This window comes from Euphorbia lathyris, chromosome 9 (genome assembly GCF_963576675.1).
Source record: "Euphorbia lathyris chromosome 9, ddEupLath1.1, whole genome shotgun sequence".
NCBI classification, from domain to species: domain Eukaryota; kingdom Viridiplantae; phylum Streptophyta; class Magnoliopsida; order Malpighiales; family Euphorbiaceae; genus Euphorbia; species Euphorbia lathyris.
In genome coordinates, this window is record NC_088918.1 from 22,919,309 (window position 1) to 22,941,994 (window position 22,686).

Consider the following 22,686-nt stretch of genomic DNA (forward strand, 5'->3'; position numbering starts at 1 on the left):
TGGTTTTTAATAAGCTGATCGAATTTATTCTCGATCCGTTTAAAACCATCGTCGTGATTACTTATTTTTCCGCTCATAACATCAATAAATTTGTCGATCTTAGAAGATAAAGTGCTAATCGTATCTCTTGATTGATTTTGATAATTAGTGGTACGATTTTGATTAGCATTCGTATTATTATTATTATCTCTCCAGTTAAAGTTAGGATGATTTCTCCATCTAGGATTATATGTATTGGAATAAGGGTTATTAGTTTGGTTTTGCCCTTGGACAAAATTTACCTGTTCAATTTCTCTCATACCTTCATAATCCACATCCGTTTGGATTGGCTTACCATTAGGATCGCACGGTGCCATAAACCTATCAATTTTGTGCGATAAGGCAGAAAATTGGGCTTGCAACATCGCAACTGGATCAAGATTCACTATACCTTTTACCGATGACGTAGTTGACGATGTTGGTTTCGCCACTGGTACGTGTCCACGCTCCGCGGGACACATACTACTGTTGATTGCCATTTCCTCCAAAAGTTCTCTTGTTTGGGCCGATGTTTTCTTCATGAATAGCCCTCCAGATATAGCATCTAATGACCTCTAGTTGTAGGATTTAATCCATTATAAAATGTTTGCATTAAAAGTTCAGCGGGCAATTGGTGGTGTGGGCATAAACGTTGAAGTTCTTTAAAACGTTCCCAAGCCTCATAAAGAGTTTCATTATCATTTTGAGAAAAAGATGTTAACTCTTTTATGACTCTTGCGGTTTTTGCTAAAGGAAAATATTTTGATAAAAATGCTTGGGCTAATTGCTCCCAAGTTTCAAATGTTGCGGCTGGCATAGAAGTTAACCATTCTTTGGCTCGATCCTTCAAAGTAAAAGGAAAAAGGCAAAGTTTGATTGCTTCCGCAATCACATCTGTTATTTTAAAAGTGTCACAAATTTCTAAGAAATTTGTCAAATGGGTGTTAGGATTTTCGTTAGGCAACCCGAAAAATGTTACGTTATTTTGCAACATATTAAGCAATGCTAGCTTAATTTCAAATTGGTTTGCATTTATTTGGGGTCTAACTATGCTGTTTGTTACACCGGCCACTCCTGGCCTAGCGTAATCCATAAGTGTAGCCATAATTTCTGGCTCGGTAACTCTGGTTTTTATTGGAGTTTTGTTTTTGTTTTTCTTGTCTTTCTTGTTCTTTTTAACCGTTTTTTCAATTTCTGGGTCTAGCGGTTTTGGTGGAATGCCAGAACTTCGAGAACTGCGCATGAACTTGAAATTTCGCACGAACCGAAAACTACCTTCAAAACAGAATTTGAAAAATAAATAAATTAGTAATTTGAAATAAATAAAATATAAAAGTTTAAATAAGTATGAATAAATCTAGATTCGAAATATAACATGAAAAATCTAAATTTTTGTTAAAAAAAATTTTGGCGTTCCCCGGCAACGGCGCCAAAAACTTGTTGAACGATTTCCGCAAGTGCACGGTATACGCTTGTAGTAATAAAAGATATCGAACCCATAGGGAACGCTTTTTAACGAAAACTTATTTTGAATCAGTTAGATTTACTTTAAGGTTTATAATATGTAAAATCGTTTAATTGAATTTGGTTTTGAAATTGCTATAGTAAGAATTAGATTAGAGTATGACGAATGTTAGAAATCACTTCTGATTTAAGGATAAATTTACAAAACAGAAACGTTTAGTTCTTTAGAAAAGTGAACAAATGTATTCGTTTGCATTAAGCAAAGAAAACAACTTTAAACTTTGTATAAATTATAAAAATGAAATAAACGTTGATTCCTCTAATTAAAAGGCTTTGAACTGCAGTCAATCCTCCTACGGTCGGGTTAGATTGCTACTTTAACCAAATTAATACTCTACTGATGATATCAATTTGCCTAAGTGTTCAACAAAGTTTCCTTGTAAAGATTTTGAATTCAACTACGTTTTAATGAAAACACCAGAACTCACTTCGGATCATTTACCAAAGTGATACATAAAAATCTATCGAATAGAATGAACTTTATTAGATGAAATATGAATTTGATACAAGTTTACAGAGAACAAGAAGCGTGGAAACTTTCGACGACTTGCAAGTGAACGGGTTATCAATCCTTTCCTTGGGTTTCGTTAGAGTTTGTCAGGCTCAGGGGCGGATCCTCTACTAAATCTTCTCGCTGTAACTTCGTAATAGAGATACAGTCGGCTACTACCAAAATGTAAACTAATATGAACAAATCTAAACGCTACTGTGTTTGTAATTATTTAATAAACAATGTGTGTACATCATATTGCTTTTTATAGAATCGAACTTCTAACTCTGAATCGCTTGACTCAAAATTTCTGCATTAATTCTATACTAATCTTCTCCTCAATTTTCTATATCCCAACTCTCCATCAACTCTTTATTTATAGATGTTGAAGAGTCGTGATTGAAGTGTCGTGTCCGTTGTGGAGGGTCGTATCCTATGCGAAGGGACATTTCTATCCACCCGAACGAACGCGTTTTGTCGAAAACGAACGTGTATGAATAGCTCTCCAGGAATTTCTGAACTTACCGAGAATGTAAATTCTCGGCCGAGAATGGGGGAGCAAATATTTATCCTTCGAAAATGGTAAGGGAAAATTCTGGCGACGCGTGTCGCGACCGAGAATGGAGGATTCTCGGTCGCGACACGGAGTAATTTTCGTTGTCTTTGACTTCGTCCTCGTCCTCGGTTTGGCATATTTGATCTTCGTCGTCTTTGACTCCTTTTGTAGGGTTTTTATTCTGTTTTTAACCTCTTTTCGTTCCTATTTGGATTTTACCAAATATTTAGGTACCTTGCAAGAAAGAAACATATTCAGAAGTAAAAGTACGCTAAACAGGTATAAATAGTATGAATTCGAAGCAAAACTGATGTAAATATTAATGATAATTTAGGTATATTTTGGGCTTAACAATAAGCTTAACGTAAAAATGAATGAATATGTTTACCTTGAGCTGAGCTTGCTATATTTATACTGATGTGGAACTGTAGGAGATGGTTGTAGATTGTGGAGTAGAGTGGGTTACACTTCTCTTGTTGATTTACTAATAATTTTGAGAATTCAAATAAAATTAGGATTGAAACTTTGCGGGACGAGATGACAATTTTAGAAATTAAAAAAACTAGCTTTTAACTACGATTGTATATATATTAAAAAAAAGTTTCCACAATTGCGTTTATATTAAATAATAAAGAATTTTTTTTACCTCACCGGATGTGATTTAAACACATGACTTCTTCAATCATAGCTACAATCCCAATTACTATGATAGGGCTTTTCATCACCATAAATTTATTAATGATAAACAATACTATCATATAAAAATATATTTTTTTTAAAAATAAAATATTATTGAAATTATATTGAACGTCCATAATTTTATTTTAATAATTTGTTAAAATTAAAATATCAAAACAAAACTGTACACATATTACTATAATATAAATGTAATTATTTCATTAATATTATTATTTTCAAACTCTTTTTCTCAATTGTCCTTTTCAACTCAAATACAATTTAGAATTCATTAATTTCTAAATAACAATCCAAACTCTTATAGCTTTAAGGTCTTTGATGAAAATGTTACACGTAAAACATTTAAAAATTACACAATTAATGTTTTTACTAATAAAAAGCAACACATAAATCATTTTACTAATAATTTCAAGAATATAAATACAGTTTGGATCAAAACTCAGCAGGTCATGACAGACAATTTTAGAGATTAAAAAAATTCATCTCGTCCTATGGAGAATTCTTTTACCCATTAGAACGCAACCCCTACATAGATGTGGATTTAATTTTTCATTAGTAACCTAATAAAATATAATTAAATGAAGAAAATTTTGTGATAAGAAATAAACAAAAAAAAAATTAAATCTAGAATAATAATACAAAAAGAAATTTCATAAAAAAAACACACACACAAAGAAATAAAGATCAACCTTAACATTTATTTAATAAATACAGATTTAGCCTTAATATATAATGGTACAAATATAATTTTAACGTTTTCAAGTAAGATCAAGTTTAATTATACATTACCGAAATTTTGAAAAAGTTAGGCTAATTGTTGTTCAACTGTTATATCAGACTTTCCAAACAAGTTGCCGATAAACTGAATCAGTTTCGTACATTTTTTTTTGTAACTATATTAGTAACATAATAAATATTTTAGACAACTTGACCAAGATTTTTTGATTAATTTATATGTGGCGGTCTGAGTTGATTTTAATCGATTTTTTTGTAACTGTGGTAGTAACACATTAAATATCGTAGATATAATTGATGTTTGGAAAGTCTGATATAACAGTTAAATAAAAGTTAAACTAGTATTTTCAAATTATTGGCACCGTAGAACTAAAATTGATACTAGTTAAGAACATTATAATTAAATTTAAACTATTTTATACATTAGGATAAATTTGCACTTCATTGAAAACGCTAGGTCAAATTCGAACTTTATTAAAAAACAATCTTAACTACTAGTTTTAATTATTAATCAATGGTTCAGTGAAACAATAATGAAAAAAAAGTAATTAAATCCATGCCATTAGGAAAATATATTAAAGCACAGGTTTTCAAATTCACGTTTTTTATAACAATAAAAATTAAGGAAAAGGAAAAAACTATGTAGAATTACTTAAGGTTAAAATAGTCTATTTAACTAATAAAAAAAACCTATCTATTCTATCTTTTAAATTTCTATCCATCTATCTTTATTGCTTTTTTAATGATTTTATGTACCAATCATTTTTATGGATTTATTATGGAGAGAGAGTATTTTTAAAAAATATGGACAACCATTTATTATAGAGAGAGAAACATGTCTTTAGATAACCTGATAACTTATTGGTAACCTGCTATAGTAGGTCATTTATTCAAAATATAATAGTCTCCATAGATGGAGACTCACCATTGAGAACTCTTCCATATATATATATATATATATATATATATATATATATATATATTAATTTCCAAAATACATTATATAAAATTCATATTCTTAAAAATTAACATTTTATGGATTAAACCATAATAAAATACTCAAATAATACTCTTAACCAAAAATGCAATTTAAAATATCGTAAGCTTGATATAAACATTTTTTTCTCGAATACCATACATTGTAAAACTGTATTAAAATACTTAATACCAAAACTTGTGTTCAAAATAACCGTAAATCAATAAATACTTCATAAATCGTATATGAGTAACTAATCCATAAACCATATATCAATAAATACCTCATAAATCGCATATCATTAAATACTTTATAGACTGTATCCATCCGAGAGATAATCTCCATATGTATCAATCCCCACAATATAATATAATCAAGATATCTCATAATTTTGCCTAACCCGCATGGTCTTACTCAACACTTCTTTGCCATACCCGACAGGTCTTTCAATTTTTCTCACTAAATACGGACTTTAATAAAAACCACCTATCCGGATTACTCTTGATGGATACTAAAAATATTATATCATAAAATTATAACATGCTCAAATCTCTTTTCACAATCAAATTTCATTATTATTTCATAACCTTAAACCATATACCATTTGGCTTCCGCAAAAGAACCACAATTATTCAAATATTCTCTAAAAATTGCTCAAAATACAAATTCATTTAAAATTAAATGCTCCTTTAATATAACTAAAATCAGAAATATATATATGTAATTATATATACATACATACATATATATATATATATATATATATATAAAACTCATAAATCAACATCATAGAGTTTTCCAAATACTTTTATTCAAATCAATTCTTTAAAATATCAAATTTTACACAACTATTAATCAAATATACTAAGTTCATCAAAACAAAACTCAAATAATGTATACATAAATATATATTATAGGTTGAAATTGGCATGCAAATACATATATAATTACTTGAACTTAACTTTAAGCTCATGTTAAAAACTAAATCATAAAAACTCCAATTAATCAAATGCATGCCAAAAATCACAATAAAATTTTAATTTTCTGGAAAATATAGAGTTATATATATATATATACATAAAAACTCAAAATGGAGTTTTGATCTCCCTCTTTAAGCCATTTAACACGGCTTTGCTCTCTGAACATCATCTCCTGCCGAAGAAGTTGTAAATCAAGGTTGGAACATGCGGCAGAAGCAGCATTACACAACTCTGGAGAATCACACTGTTCAGAAATTTGCTTTTGAATATCAGCAAGATGAACTTCAGCCAGGTGGATATTAGAATCAATTCTGCCAAACACGTTTTTATTCCAATCCCTGAGAATAGGCCTAAGGGTGCAAAGTTTATGACATAATAGTTGAGCAGGAGGGAGAGAGATGTGGGATGTAGTCCAGTGATTAGCAATTACCCCCTTTAAAGAATCATTAGTGGTCCACATTGCATGGAATCTGAACCTAGCAATCCTTGGATCCCCAATCCTGCATTGAAGGAGCATCGGGCAATGATCAGAACTATACCTTGCCAAAGCCGTGCAAGAGATAGAGTCCCAAGAATCCAAAACGCCCTCAGATACTAAAGCTCTATCCAGTCTACATTCAACATGAGCGGCCCCATACCGACCATTGGACCAAGTAAACCTCTTACCCAAAGTATCAATATCAATAAGATCACAATCATCGATAAAATTCCTGAATTCCCTGCAGGATCCAGCAGCAGGAGGGGAACCAAGCTTCTCATGAGAGCCTGTAATAGCATTGAAATCCCCAAATACCAACCAATTAGTATTTGGAAAGGCACAACTATAAAGAGAAGACCACAACTCCCTTCTTTCCGAAGCCAGGTTACTACCATAAACAAAAGAAAGCAGAAAAGACTTATCACCCAGCTGGTGTTGAACAATAACATGTTGGGGATGAGAAGAATGAAGAGAAAGAGAAGAAGCATCCCTAGATAGAAGCCAAAGAGTCGGCGAATCTTTATCATTCCAGGCAAAGAGAGAAAGGCCTAGAGATCTCCAAAACCGATCAGCAGTGTCACTAAAACAAACAAGAGGTTCTGCAAGACATAAAAAATCAGGACGATGTTGTTGGCACATAAGCTTCAGGGCTCGTTGAGTGCGATCATTACCGATGCCCCTATAATTCCAAAATAACACAATCATTGAAACCGCACAGGCGGCTTGCTATGCCGTTTACCACTGACCTTAAGGGGAATGTTGTTATCTTTGTGCTTCTTCCTTTTCTGGACTTTAGACCAAGTATTTTCTTCTGTATCATTAACCACCTGCAAACTGTCAATGTTTTTTGAATGCTCAATGATTTGTAAATTAGGAAATTCAGAAGTTTGAGGATTGGGGTGAGAGGTTTAACAACCCAAGACCCTCATCTCTTTAACAAGTTGATAAGATGGAAAACCAAGAGAAGGGGAGGCGGGGGCCGTGTCAGAATCAGAATCAAGAACCGATTCATTAATCTTGACAGAACTATGAAGTACCATCTGCAAGTCACAGTTGTTAGATTTGTCAGATTCAACAATGTCAGGAGCCTTTTTAGAGGATTCACCAGTATCAATGTGAACTCCAGGCTTCTGTTGCCAAATCCGAGTAACTGACCTACCTTGGGGCTCAGGGGATCCCATCTTTTGCTTCCCATTTCTTTGCTTTGTGACAACATGATCTTCACGACGAAGATTCCTCCTACAAGCTCCAGCAGAATGGCCAATGGAATGGCAAATGGAGCATAAGTCTGGAAGTCTTTCATATTCAAGGGAAATCCAATGCATTGAGGTGTCAGTATCCACCCTTAGCTTGTATTGAATTTCCTTAGTAAGCTCCACATCAATCAAGATACGAGCATAATGACCCATTTCACCCTCCACAGTATTCTTGTCAAAACGAATGGGCACCCTCAATGCTTGCCATGATCCGCTTATCCTAGAATTCCCAAGGAAGATTGTAGAATCGGACCCAAACCTGAGCAGAAGTGGATTTGTGAGAATCCGGATTAAATCCTGGGCTCTGTTGAGCGATTTCCGCAAGTGCACGGTTTCGCTTGTAGTAATAAAAATATCGATCCCACAGGGATACGTTTTTTTAACGAAAAAACTTATTTTTTGAATCTGTTAATTTCGAACTAGTTAGATTTACTATTAAATGTAAATGAAAAGTGAAAATTGGTTTAATTGAATTTAGGAAATTTGTTTAATTGAATTTGTGAACTTTGAGTATTTGAAAATGCTGGAATAAGATTTTATATTTAGAATAAATCGATTGTTAGAAAGGTCTTCTGATTTTAAGGATGAATTTTACAAAACAGGAACATTTAGAACTTTTTAGAAAAACGAATGAATTTATTCATTTGCATTAAGCAAAGAAAACAACTTAAACTTTGTATCAATTATGATGATGAAATAAATGACGGAACCTCTAATTAATTGGCTTTGAACGCGACAAAACCCTTTCGGGATAGTTGCCCTTACTCAAATTAAAACTCTTTCGAGATGATAATTTGCCTAAGTGTTCAACAAAGTTTCCTTGTAATGATTTTGAATTCAAGTGCATATTAATGAAAACACCAGCCTCACTTATATTGGATTGGTTACCATAAGTGCTGCATAACGATTTGTCGAATAGAACGGACTTTATTAGATGAAATATAAATTGATACAAGTTTACAGAGAACAAGGAGCATCGAGTTCTTCGAGGGCGTGCAAGTGAAGGGCTTGATCGGTTCTGCTTCCTTGGGTTTCCTAAGAGGTTGTCAGGCTCAGGGGCGAACACTCTACTCAATCTTCTCGTTGTAACTTCGTAATAGGGATTCGGTCGGCCATTGCCATGATGCAAACTAAAACTGGAACAATGTCTAAACGCTACTGAGTTGTAATTAAACTATAAACAATATGTGTACCTCATCTTGTTTTGTACAGAATCTAATTTCTAACTCTCGAAATGTGTTTACTTAGAACTTCGACATAAGTTCTACGCTCTGATTCTATATCTATATTATAACATTTCACTGCTACTTTTTCTCAACATCAACTCTTTATTTATAGATGTTGAAGGGTTGTGTTTGAAGTGATGTATCCGTTAGTTAAGAGTCGTGTCCGTTGTGAAAGGACATCTTTATCCACTTGAACGAACGCGTTTCTTGGATTTTCAGCATGTGTTAAATGCTCTTTGTAAAATTTCTGCACTTACCGAGGATGGTAATCCGCGGCCGTGAATGACGTAGCATTGAGTTGAGCTTCGGACGAAGGGGAGAAATAGCTATACCACGCGTGTCGCGACCGCGGGTTGAGGATCCACTGTCGCGGCCCGGTGATTTTTCTCACTTCTTAGCTTTCATTCGTGTCTTCAACTTGGCGCTTTCGATTTACGTCGTCTTTGACTCCTTTTGTAGGGTTTTTCTTCTGTTTTAGATCCTTTTTCGTTCCTATTTGGATTTTACCAAATATTTAGGTACCTTGCAAGAAAGAAAGATATTCGAGAGTAAAAGTAATCTAAACAGATATAAATAACACGAATTTGTAATAAAAATGATGTAAATGTTAATGATATTTTAGGTATATTTTGGGCTTAACAAATCTCCACACTTAATCTTTTGCTAGTCCCGAGCAAAATTTCACTGAATTTATTCCTTAACTAATCTCTTTATGAAAATAAAACATATATCTTTGTGTTTACCTTTTAAATTAGTTAAGCCGAAAAGACTAACTTTGCATGGCAAATTTATACGCAAAATAGCAAACTAACTTAGTATAAGTACGATATATCATTCGTCTTGTATTTCAATGTTTAAATTGAAGTATTCGGGACGATGTAAGCACGCATGTTATTGAGTCTTTCATCTCAAGGCATTTCAAAGCACCAAATTTCCTTTCCCAAACTTGAATTATTATATATGAGTATTAAGTTTAATTTATTTGCTTAGTTACGCCCGTGATAAGGGTGGTCTCGATCGTAACTTTATATGCATTTTATTTGTGTTCGCTTAAGAGGTACCGACCATGCCATGGGTGGACGCAATCGTTACTTTAAACTTTAAACACGCTTAATTTTTCTTATTTAAACGTTCCTTTCATACCTCGATTGTGATAAGGGTGGTCGCAACCGTGGCCAAAAGTACGCTTTATTTATTAATTTCTTCCCTTTCATACCTCGATTGTGATAAGGTTGGTCTCAATCGTGGCCAAAAGTTAAGAATACGATTTATTGATTATAACTTGGGAAAAAGAAAATTAGCACATTCATCCTATATTGACTTAAAATTCAACATGTATTATGGCTAAAGTTTCCTTAAAAACTTCAATTGGTGTTAATGTAAGACAAAATCAAAACCGAGCTAAAAAAATTGTTAGTTCAATTTAATGCCTATAAACCTAATTGAAAATTTAAAATAAGATTTATTATATCATGAATTTCATGATATGAAATAGAGATTGAAAATAAAGAATTTATTACTTAAATACATTCACTCGAGACAATTTTTACTTAAAATCGTGTCGAAGATTTGTGAAAAATTTTGAAAAATATTACCCGTATAGAAATATTTATTTCTATCGATAATGATAACCTAAAAATAATCGTAAAAATTTTAACTCATGATTAATATATAAATGTAAAAATGATATTTCATAAAAAATGTTAATTTTTTTTCATTTGTTGCAATATACTTAAAAGTGTTGCAATATACGTTGCATTTTGTATTTTTGAAAACAAACAAGTGTTGCATACATTCATTCATTCATTTGCATACATTCGTTCATTCATTCGTTTGTATAAAAATGATATATGTATATATCTCCTCCCACACTTAAATTGGACCATGTCCTCATTGGTGCAAAAATGGAGATAAAACGTTAAAGATAAAACAAACGGAAAGAAATGAAAGATATAGCAAAGAAAACATGCATCATAAAATTAAATTAAAACTGAAATTGTACGAAACATAAGAAAATAAAAATGTACGAAACTGAAATGAAAACAAGATAAGATAAAAATAAATGATAAAACCTAAGCATGCGGCGTGGAATCCGGAGGTGTTGGTGAAGTTTCCACATTTCGGCGTCGGAAAAACGAAAGCATCCGATGCCGAGTCGATCTTTGCGCACGCCTCAAAGAATTGAGGTTGTCATTCATCACCATGTTGTTCTCCACCAAATCATCAATCCGTAAATTCATTTGTCGATTATTGGCATTGATTTGGTTCAAAATTCTCCTTAAATCCACCGGATCATTATCTTGTGTTGCTTGGGCTTGTGGGACATCTTCCGCTCCTTCCTCCGCTCCTTCTCCCTCGGTACCTACATTATGAGAACTAGAAGCACCTCCACCCATAGTGCCACGAAGATGAGCAATACGGGTAGCATAAGAAATAAAAACCGGAGGAGCCGCAGAAACCAACAAATGAGCCCGCTCAAGAGCCGCAATGTCCAAAACCGGAACATATCCATGGTAGGTGGACATATCAAAAGTAGCCAATTCATCCCGTGCTCCCAAAACAATAGCGGTTATGAAATTACCGAGAGGGACTTGAGTGGTATGAGCCCTCGAAGCACGATATAAATTGTCAAAAATCATTCCAATGCTATCAACCCGTAAACCCTTGAACAAACAATCCCAAACAAACAAATCCCGGACTTGAATCTTCGAACTCTCAACACGACCAAAAAGTGAAAAACTCAAATACTTGTGAAAGAAGAACACACAATTGTCCTTAATCAACTTGCTTGAAGTGTTTTTAGAATCAAAAGAAGTTTGGTCGGAAAGAGTTTGCCAAAAAGAGTTATTGTCAAAATCCCGAGGCTTATCATAAAAATCACTAGTAGGGAAACCAAACATGTTACCCATAGCTTCATAATCAACGGTATAGGTGACACCATTATTCCGAAAAGAAATTTCAGTCCTCTTTTTGTTCATCGTCAAAGTAACCAAAAATTCAACCACATACTCTTGAATTTGTGGAAAACGCATAGAAGCAAAAGTTTCCCATCCCAAAGTTTCAATAAAAGCAGTAATTTATGTAGTGAAGTTCAACTTCCTTACCGAATCAAAGTCAAGAAACTGCATATCCACGAACTTACGATTGGCGTTTGAAAAGTGCTTGAAACGTCCAACTTCTTCTTCAGAATGAATGTCGAAATAAGCCCCGCAACTAATCTGTAGGCGACTAGCCTCAGTGACAGCCGGCTTGTGTCCAACACGCTTTGGTCTAGGCATGGTTATGGTGTTTAGGGTTTAGATGAAAAAGATGAAAAGAGAGAAAAGCTTGAGGTTGAAGATGAAGTAGAAGTGTTGTATGTAGACTTGAATTGAAAGGGGTAAGTGATTAAAAAGGGTAATGATGAAATTGGGAAGAGTAAAATGGAAGTATTGGGAAGAGGTTAGAGTAGGGAATTGGTTAAAATTGGAGGTGGTGTAAGGTTTGTGTAAGGAATAGGTATATATATAGGGTTTGAATAGGAAGTTTAATAGGTAGAGTAGGAATAGGAAGAGTAATAAGTATAGTTGGAATAGGAAGAGGTGTAAGTAGAGGAGGAATAAGAAGAGTAATAGGTAGAGGTTGAATAGGAAAAAGGTTGAAAATTAGGCCAAAAATCCGGACTTGGAGTTGCCTTTAACACGCGTGTCGCGGTCGTGGATGTGTATCCGCGGCCGCGGATCGCGTTTTTCAGCCAATTTTTCTTTGAATTGTTGTGGGAATTTGCTGAAGTTACCGAGAAATACACCATTCGCGGCCGCGAATCGCGTTTGGCAGCGAATTTTTTGTCTGAATTTGGAGTAAATTTGCTGAAGTTACCGAGAATCCATTAATTCTCGGCCGCGGATCACCTCGTGGCTACCCAAATCTGCATATTAACTCCTATTTGTGTAATTTCTTTGATAAATTTGATCCTGTACTCCTGGACAATGTAATCTGTACTTAAGAACATAAATGTAAAACATTAAATGATAAGGAAAACCAAAGGTTTATCCTTATTAATGGAAAAATAAATGAAAAATGCTTTAATTAATGGATCTTAAATTAAGAATAGGAAAGGTTTGGAACTAAAATTAATTGAAGCATTTATGTGCATGTATTAATGTAAGTTAAATGAATCTTTATTTAAGGAATTGAAACTTAGTTATTAATCATTTAATTAGTAATGAATGGATTAAGTTTGCATTTAATAAGTGCATTAGTTTAGAATTATGGAATTAAATGGTAGTTTAACCAAATAATCAAAAACAGGAAATAATGCAAAAGAGAAAGATTTTTATTGAATAGAAACATATTTACAAACAAACGAAACAAAAGCTATGCTAAAAATTTGTCCCTTTCAATCGGGATTTTCTTAGCCCTATAGCGTTCTATTTTCAACTGCACGAAGGTTTGACGTTCTGGTGCAGAAAGAAAATTGGGTCCTGATCGAAATACTCGTTTCACTAGACCTTCATATTCTAAAAACTCATAGTCTAGCATTGGGAAAGATTCAGCATCACTCCAAGGAACAGAAATACTTCCCTTGGTCCCTAGAATTATTCCACATACAATATTCCCGAATCCAACCTTCTTAGCCTTGGATCTAGATGCGGCAACAAGACCCTCCATCAGAATTTTTGAAGAATCTACCACGTTGCCTTGAAATATATCGCCAAGGACATAAAGATCAGATTCTTGGACGACACTACTGAACGTGCGACCGAACAGGCTGTGACTCAGAAACTTATGCAAATATAGCATAGAGTTGGAATAGAAAGACTTATTATAGGCAAGTTTTGGGTGGAAAGGCCAGATGCCGGTGAGCATTCGCCAAATGTCAGTAGACGTCATGTCTCTTCCATGATGACGTTTGATAGTATCCTTTAAGGGAAAACCAAACCAAGCATGTAATTCTGGATATCCAAAAGTGAAAGTTTTGCCATCCCGACGAAAACTAAGACGCACCCGACGCTTGTTAACAAAGCGAACCGTACAGAAGAACTCTAATATCCAGTCTCCAATTATAGGAAACTTCATATTAACAAATCTGGTCCATCCTAAACGTTCCATGTAGCGACTCATATCATCTTTAATTCCCAACTGATCGTTAAGAAAGTCATCCATGTATAGCATTCCGACAAAGAATGTGTATCGAAGCTTCAAGAAGCGCCTTCCCTCATCATGATTGAAGATGGGAAAGTTACATCCGTAACGCTCTGATATATCAACACGTTTATTGCGTGAAGCAATAACTTTCTTAGATGAAGTGTTTGAGGAAGTCATGGTGTTTGGAATGAGTAAGGAAGAAAGGTTCTGAACTTAATTTCTGGGTTGTTGAATGGTAAGAAAATCAGAGATAGTTCTGATAGAGATGAAAAGAAAGTGACAGAAAACTGAACATCTAGAACCTATTTATAAGATCCTAGGATGAAAAGAGGTGTTGTTTTTGAAATGAAAAGGCATGAAACAGCCCTTTTAGAAATGAAGAAACTTAATGCTTCGTTTCTGAAGAGTTGCATCTGCTGGAAAAAGGGTCAATTTTTGCATAATTTCCCCGTGTCGCGATCGAGGATGCTGACCCGCGGTCGCGACACGCTGATTTCCTTGCGGAAATCAGTTGTCAAAACTCCAAATTTCTGATCCTCTACCGAGAATCCTCATCCTCGGTAAGTTCAGAAATTTTCCTTTCAATTTGAAATCAGAATTCTCAACTGAGAATCTGAAATCCTCTATAAGTCCAGAAATTTTCCTGGCTACTAATTATACCCAAATTCTCAACTGAGAATTTTAAATTCTCTATAAGTTCAGAAATTTCTTACCTCCTTAAGAATTCTATATATGTGAATTCTCAACTGAGAATTTCAAATTCTCAACTGAGAATCACTGAATTTCTTCTAATTCTCATTAGATATATATTTTTCTATATCTAAAATTCTAATATAAAATGATATAATCTAAACAAAACAAAAATAAAAATAAAAAATAATAAAAACTAACTATTAGAAAAATGAAATGATTTATATGTCAGGAAATCTTGTTACGAAATTAGTTCCTATTTCGGAAATATTTTCGTAATAAATTTTACATCGATTACCGTTAACTTTAAAACGATTACCGTTGGTTTCCTCAAGTTCCAAAGAACCATAGTCGAATGTTTTGACGACTAAATACGGTCCGTCCCATCTGGACTTAAGTTTTTCTGCTTGTTGTAAATCGAAGTTAAGTTCCTTAATAGCCCAATATTCTTTGTTGTACCTCAAATGGTTTGGTAATTCTTTAAGTTCTAATTTAGGTGGAACTACTACTGAAGGCGGAACTGGTCCATCTTCTCGAATCAAAGGCTCTGGGTCCTTATCTTCTAATTCTTCACCCATTATAGGTTCCATTATTTCTTCTCTTTGAACAATTTCACTAACACATTCTTCAACTAAATCAAGCTTCATACAAGCGAAATCCTCCATAGGATATTTCATTGCTCGATTCATATCGAACTCGATCTTATCGTCACCTATTCTTAAAACTACTTTTCCTTCCGACACATCAACTAGAGCACGTCCCGTGTTCATGAATGGTCTACCAAAGATTAGCGGACAATTAGCATCATAAGCAAAATCTAAGATAACAAAGTCAGTAGGAAAAATAAATTTGTCAACTTTCACCAAAACGTCTTCAATTATACCATATGGTCTTTTAGTGGATTGATCCGCTAATTGCAAAACCATATTGGTACGCTTGATGTCTTCTTCTAAACCTAATTTCTCAAAAATAGACAACGGCATCAAGTTTATACTAGCTCCTAAATCACAAAGACAACTTGGGAATGGCATATTTCCCAAAGTACATGGAATGGTAAAGCATCCGGGATCTTTGAGTTTAGTAGGTAATTTGCTTGATACTATCGAACTACATTCTTCAGAAAGTGAAATGGATGAAATTCCTTCCCAACTAATCTTTTTTGAGATTAAATCTTTCAAGAATTTTCCATAGTTAGGAATTTGCGTAATTGCATCCATGAATGTTAAATTTATATGCAAATTTTTAAGTTTATCTAAAAATGATAAAAGTTGTTTATCATGGTCCTTATTTCGGACCCTGTGTGGAAAAGGTGGTTTTGGTACAAAAGGTTTTGGATTAAAGTCAATTGGCGTATCTTTTTGTTTTAATGTATCTTCTTTGGATTTTGGTAAATCATTTCCAGGTAAAGTTGAATTTCCGGGCATTTCCGGACCTAAATAGTTTTTTCCTGAGCGAAGAGTGATAGCCTTAACATGCTCTTTCGGATTTTCTTCCGTTTGGCTAGGAAGACTTCCCTCTTTGCGGGATGGAATTGATTTAGCAAGTTGTCCAATTTGAACCTCCAAATTATGGATGCTAGATGATTGGTTTTTGATAAGCTGATCGAATTTACTTTCGATCCGTTTAAAACCATCGTCTTGATTACTTACCTTTCCATTCATAGCATCAATAAATTTGTCGATTTTTGAAGACAAAGTGCTAATCGTATCTCTTGTTTGATTTTGATAATTATTTATCTGGTATTGATTAGCATTTGCATTATTATTATTATTACCATCTTTCCAGTTAAAGTTAGGATGATTTCTCCATCCAGGATTATAAGTATTAGAATAAGGATTAGTAGTTTGGTTTTGTCCTTGGACAAAATTTACCTGTTCTATCTCATTCATACCTTCGTAATCAATGTCTCTCTGGATTGGATCATTAGGATCGCATGGTGCCATAAATTTATCAATTTTTTGCGATAAGGCAGAAAATTGGGCTTGTAACATTGCTACAGGATCAAGATTCATTATACCTTTAACCGATGATGTACCTGAGGATGATGGTTTCGCCGTCGGTATATGGCCACGCTCGGCGGGCCACATACTGCTGTTGATTGCCATTTCTTCCAAAAGTTCTCTTGCTTGGGCGGACGTCTTCTTCATAAATAACCCTCCAGACATAGCATCTAATGAACCTCTAGTTGTAGGATTTAATCCATTATAGAATGTCTGCATTAAAAGTGCATCTGGCAGTTGGTGGTGTGGTCATAAACGTTGAAGTTCTTTAAAACGTTCCCAAACTTCATAAAGAGTTTCATTATCATTTTGTGTAAAAGAAGTCAACTCTTTGATGACTCTTGCGGTTTTTGCTAAGGGAAAATATTTTTGTAAAAATGCTTGGGCTAATTGGTCCCAAGTTTCAAATGTTGCAGCAGGCATAGAAGTTAACCAAATTTTTGCATTATCCTTCAAAGTGAAAGGAAAGAGGCGAAGTTTGATTACTTCGGCTGTTACATCAGTAATTTTAAAAGTGTCACAAATTTCTAAGAAATTTGTCAAATGTGCATTAGGGTTTTCGTTAGGTAGTCCATAAAACGTTACGTTGTTTTGCAACATATTAAGCAAAGCAGGCTTAATTTCAAATTGATTTGTGTTTATCGGGGTCTAACTACACTATTAGTTACACCGGTCATTCCTGGCCTAGCATAATCCATAAGTGTCGATGGATAATCTCTGGCTGGTCTACTTTGGTTTTTAAGGGTGTTTTGTCTTTGTTTTTGTTGTTTTTCTTGTTTTTCTTAAGTGTTCTTTCAATTTCTGGATCTAAAGGATCTGGTGGCGTGCCCGAATTTCGCAAACTGCGCATGAACTTGAAATTGTTACACGAGCCAAACTGCCTTCAAAACAAAATTGAAAACAAGTATGTTATATAACTGAAAATAAATAAAATATAAAAATTGTATAAAAATAATGTATAAACCTATATTCGAAAATAAAATACGAAAAATAAAAATTTTGTCAAAAATTTTGGCATATCCCCGGCAACGGCGCCAAAAACTTGTTGAGCGATTTCCGCAAGTGCACGGTTTCGCTTGTAGTAATAAAAATATCGATCCCACAGGGATACATTTTTTTAACGAAAAAAACTTATTTTTTGAATCTGTTAATTTCGAACTAGTTAGATTTACTATTAAATGTAAATGAAAAGGGAAAATTGGTTTAATTGAATTTAGGAAATTTGTTTAACTGAATTTGTGAACTTTGAGTATTTGAAAATGCTGGAATAAGATTTTATATTTAGAATAAATCGATTGTTAGAAAGGTCTTCTGATTTTAAGGATGAATTTTACAAAACAGGAACATTTAGAACTTTTTAGAAAAACGAATGAATTTATTCATTTGCATTAAGCAAAGAAAACAACTTAAACTTTGTATCAATTATGATGATGAAATAAATGACGGAACCTCTAATTAATTGGCTTTGAACGCGACAAAACCCTTTCGGGATAGTTGCCCTTACTCAAATTAAAACTCTTTCGAGATGATAATTTGCCTAAGTGTTCAACAAAGTTTCCTTGTAATGATTTTGAATTCAAGTGCATATTAATGAAAACACCAGCCTCACTTATATTGGATTGGTTACCATAAGTGCTGCATAACGATTTGTCGAATAGAACGGACTTTATTAGATGAAATATAAATTGATACAAGTTTACAGAGAACAAGGAGCATCGAGTTCTTCGAGGGCGTGCAAGTGAAGGGCTTGATCGGTTCCGCTTCCTTGGGTTTCCTAAGAGGTTGTCAGGCTCAGGGGCGAACACTCTACTCAATCTTCTCGCTGTAACTTCGTAATAGGGATTCGATCGGCCACTACCATGATGCAAACTAAAACTGGAACAATGTCTAAACGCTACTGAGTTGTAATTAAACTATAAACAATATGTGTACCTCATCTTGTTTTGTACAGAATCTAATTTCTAACTCTCGAAATGTGTTTACTTAGAACTTCGACATAAGTTCTACGCTCTGATTCTATATCTATATTATAACATTTCACTGCTACTTTTTCTCAGCATCAACTCTTTATTTATAAATGTTGAAGGGTTGTGTTTGAAGTGATGTATCCGTTAGTTAAGAGTCGTGTCCGTTGTGAAAGGACGTCTTTATCCACTTGAACGAACGCGTTTCTTGGATTTTCAGCATGTGTTAAATGCTCTTTGTAAAATTTCTGCACTTACCGAGGATGGTAATCCGCGGCCGTGAATGACGTAGCATTGAGTTGAGCTTCGGACGAAGGGGAGAAATAGCTATACCACGCGTGTCGCGGCCGTGGGTTGAGGATCCACTGTCGCAGCCCGGTGATTTTTCTCACTTCTTAGCTTTCATTCGTGTCTTCGACTTGGCGCTTTCGATTTACGTCGTCTTTGACTCCTTTTGTAGGGTTTTTCTTCTGTTTTAGATCCTTTTTCGTTCCTATTTGGATTTTACCAAATATTTAGGTACCTTGCAAGAAAGAAAGATATTCGAGAGTAAAAGTAATCTAAACAGATATAAATAACACGAATTTGTAATAAAAATGATGTAAATGTTAATGATATTTTAGGTATATTTTGGGCTTAACAGACTCCAAGGAATGAAACGCATAATCCCTGGCCTAAGAGCAATGGCACCACGACTCCAAACATATTGTAAAGCCTCTGCGGACGAAAAAATGATGTGGTAAAAACCTCTACCAAGAGAAATCAATTTCCAATTAGGCGAACCACCCCAAATAGATGAAAGTTTGGCCTTCAAGTTCGGCTGCTTCCAAGGAGATTCCCCTTTAGCAAGAGTGATATGTCCGATAATAGAATGCTTACAAAGATTAAGCCTTTCATTATAAATATCCTGTTGTATTTTGACGGCTTTAAAGCCGCCTTCTTCTGATATAAGAGATCGATCCACGAGCGGCGGAACATCCGGAGAAAAAGCCGCAGAACTATCAGCACCGACAAGGGTAGCCGCATAGGACTTAGGTCCAGCAGAGGGCCCGGGTCTCGAAGGAGGACAATTCTCAGTATTATTAGATCCAGGTAAGGCATTTTTCAAGAAAGCGGATCTAGAAAAAAGATGAGCAATGGAACAATCCATCTCCATTAGATCTGCGATAGACGTAGCCTCACAAACCCTAGGTAACCGATCAAACCACCCAAACCAAAAAAATTAAGATGATATTTTGTATACAATTCTTTCTATCACCAAAGAATATGGTAAATTAGAGATTATTATCTTTCTCAATATGATTCTTAATGAACATAGATCTGTTATAATTTTTATTATTTTATAATTCTTTTAATGAACATAGATCAGGTAATTCTTCAACAGGTAATCCAGTCGATCGCGGCAAAAGAAACGCATGACGGCGAAGGCGCGACGACGGCGGTCGGCAGGCGAGAACGAGCCGGCGACAGATCCGCAAATACAATGCGAGATCCGACACAGCAACAGAAAAGGACGGCGGCAGAGAATAGCGGCGACGACCAAGCCCAAACAGAGCGGCGGCGATCCAAACCCAAGCAGAGCCTTCTCCTTCCTTTCAACGAAAAGAAAAGACTATCGATCTAAGGCATATCGCGAGAACCGACACAGCCCTGGAGAGAGGAAGAACGACGAACAGAGGCGACAAGAGGAAGAGCGGCGGCAGAGAAGAGTGGCGGCAGAGAAGCCCAAGCGAGCGACGGCGAGCCAAACCCTAGCAGAGCCTTCTCCAGATATTATCGCTGTCGTTCTCCCCGACCTCAGATAATGTTAAACAGCAAGAACAAGTTCAACGTCGATTAAATCTAATTAAATCATCGGATTGGTCACGCGAAAAAGCTTGACATTGAGAAAGTACAACATTATTATGATAACCAAATACAACATTAATGATGTTCTAATTAATGGTGTTGTCCCCCTATTTATTACCTTGGAATTTTAAGCTCAATTTATAAACTTTTATGAGGTCAATTTGTAAATCCTTAGGATTCGAAGATTAATTTATAAATTTTTAAGTTTTTATTTTTTAATTTTTTAAGCATTCATTTATTTATAAATAATAATGAAGCTTACAATCTCTAGAATTCATATATACTAATGCCATATTAATGACAATAATAAATGTATAGTGTCATCCATTTAGATGTCGTATTAAATACTACTCCCTCCATGCAATTGATTTATATCCTCACACAAACGTAACGTAACATAATGTAAACATCACTGAACAGAAACATTGCTGAACTCAAACATCACAATACAGAAATATTACTGAACCGAAACATCACTGAACTGAAATATTACTGAACTGAAACATCACTGAACTGAAACATCACTGAATTGAAACATCACTCAACTGAAAAATCACTGAACTGAAACATTACTGAACTGAAATACTACTAAACTGAATATCACTGAACCGAAACATCATTAAATTGAAATATCACTGAACTGAAATATTACTAAACTAAAACATTACTCAACTGAAACATTACTCAACTGAAATATTACTGAACTGAAATATGACTAAAGTAAATCATCACTGAACTGAGGCCCCGTTTGTTTGGGGGAAAATATTGTGTTCTGGAAAATTTTATGCAGGAAAAATATTGTGCAGGAAAATAAAACATTTTTCATTGTTTGGCAACAACAATGGAAAATATTTTCCGGTGTTTGGTTACAACACTGGAAAATATTTTCTAACCACTAAATATAGATTTTTTGTATTTTTTTATTTTCAATTATATATATAAAACACAAAAAACAGATTCACATGTATTAAGCACAAATTAAGCACCAAATGAATAGAATAGCAAAAAAAAATGGAATAGAAATGTGAAAAACACGAAAACGTTAAAAAAACGTGAAAAGATGTGGAAAACACGAAAACCTGAAAAAAAACGTGAAAATTTGTTAAAAACACAAAAATTGAAAAAATGCGAAAATCACGAAAAGTAAAAAATATATTAAAAAATAAAAACATGGAAAAAAGTGAAAAAATACGAAAATGTGAAAAAAATTAATGTTAAAAACACAAAAAAAACGTTTTTTCACATCTTCATATTTTTGGCATTTTTTGTACGTTTTCTTATGTTATTAACGTTATTGTGTTTTTTTTTCATTTGTCTTTATTTTTTTGTGTTTTCACGTTTAGTTTTTCGGGTTTTTCCTTTTTCACGTTTTCTTTTTTTCGCGTTTTTTATTTTCGCATTTTGTTACTTTTTCGTCTTATTCACGTTTTTTTCATGTTTTTCGTATTTTTCACGTTTTTGTGTTTTTTACGTTTTCGTGTTTTTTTGCATTTTTTTTATCTTTTCATGTTTATCACGTTTTTCATGTATTGTCACGTTTTTGTGATTTAGCATTTTTCGCGTTTTTGTGTTTTTCGTATTTTTTTACGTTTTTGTGTTTTTTGTATTTTTCACATTTTTTTATGTTTCGTGTTTTATCACTTTTTCGCATTTTTCATGTGTTGTGATTTTTCAAGTGTTTGCTTTTTTTTGCGTTTTAGCATTTTTGCATTTTCTTATTTTTCGTATTTTTTTACGTTTTCGTGTTTTTTTTTTATTTTTCACGTTTTTGTATATTTCGTGTTTTGTCACTTTTTCGCGTTGTTCATGTTTTGTGATTTCAAGTGTTTGCTTTTTTTTTGCGTTTTTGTGTTTTTCGTGTTTGTTCACATTTTCATGTTTTTTACGGGTTTTTTTTCATATTCTCGTGTTTTGTAACGTTTTCACATTGTTTATGTTTTGTCGTGTTTCATATTTTTTATATTTTTACATTTTTTAACGTTTTCTCCATTTTTTTCTAAACACGTGTGTTTTTGGGAAAATGTTTTACCCTTTTGAAAAAGGTAAAACATTTTCCCCCATTTCTTCCTTGATTTTCCATTGACTTACCACTTATTTTCCTTTGACTTATTTTCCTGCCCAA

The 22,686-nt window shown here is 33.9% G+C and overlaps 2 non-coding genes across 2 annotated transcripts; both read left to right on the plus strand.

The window, feature by feature from the left end:
• Positions 1 to 647: 647 nt before the first annotated feature.
• Positions 648 to 754, plus strand: LOC136207581 (small nucleolar RNA R71). The gene has a single exon (XR_010676715.1). It is a non-coding gene; the product is annotated as a small nucleolar RNA R71 (small nucleolar RNA).
• A 16,233-nt stretch (positions 755 to 16,987) lies between these two features.
• On the plus strand, positions 16,988 to 17,094 carry LOC136207706 (small nucleolar RNA R71). The gene has a single exon (XR_010676835.1). It is a non-coding gene; the product is annotated as a small nucleolar RNA R71 (small nucleolar RNA).
• Positions 17,095 to 22,686: the final 5,592 nt, after the last annotated feature.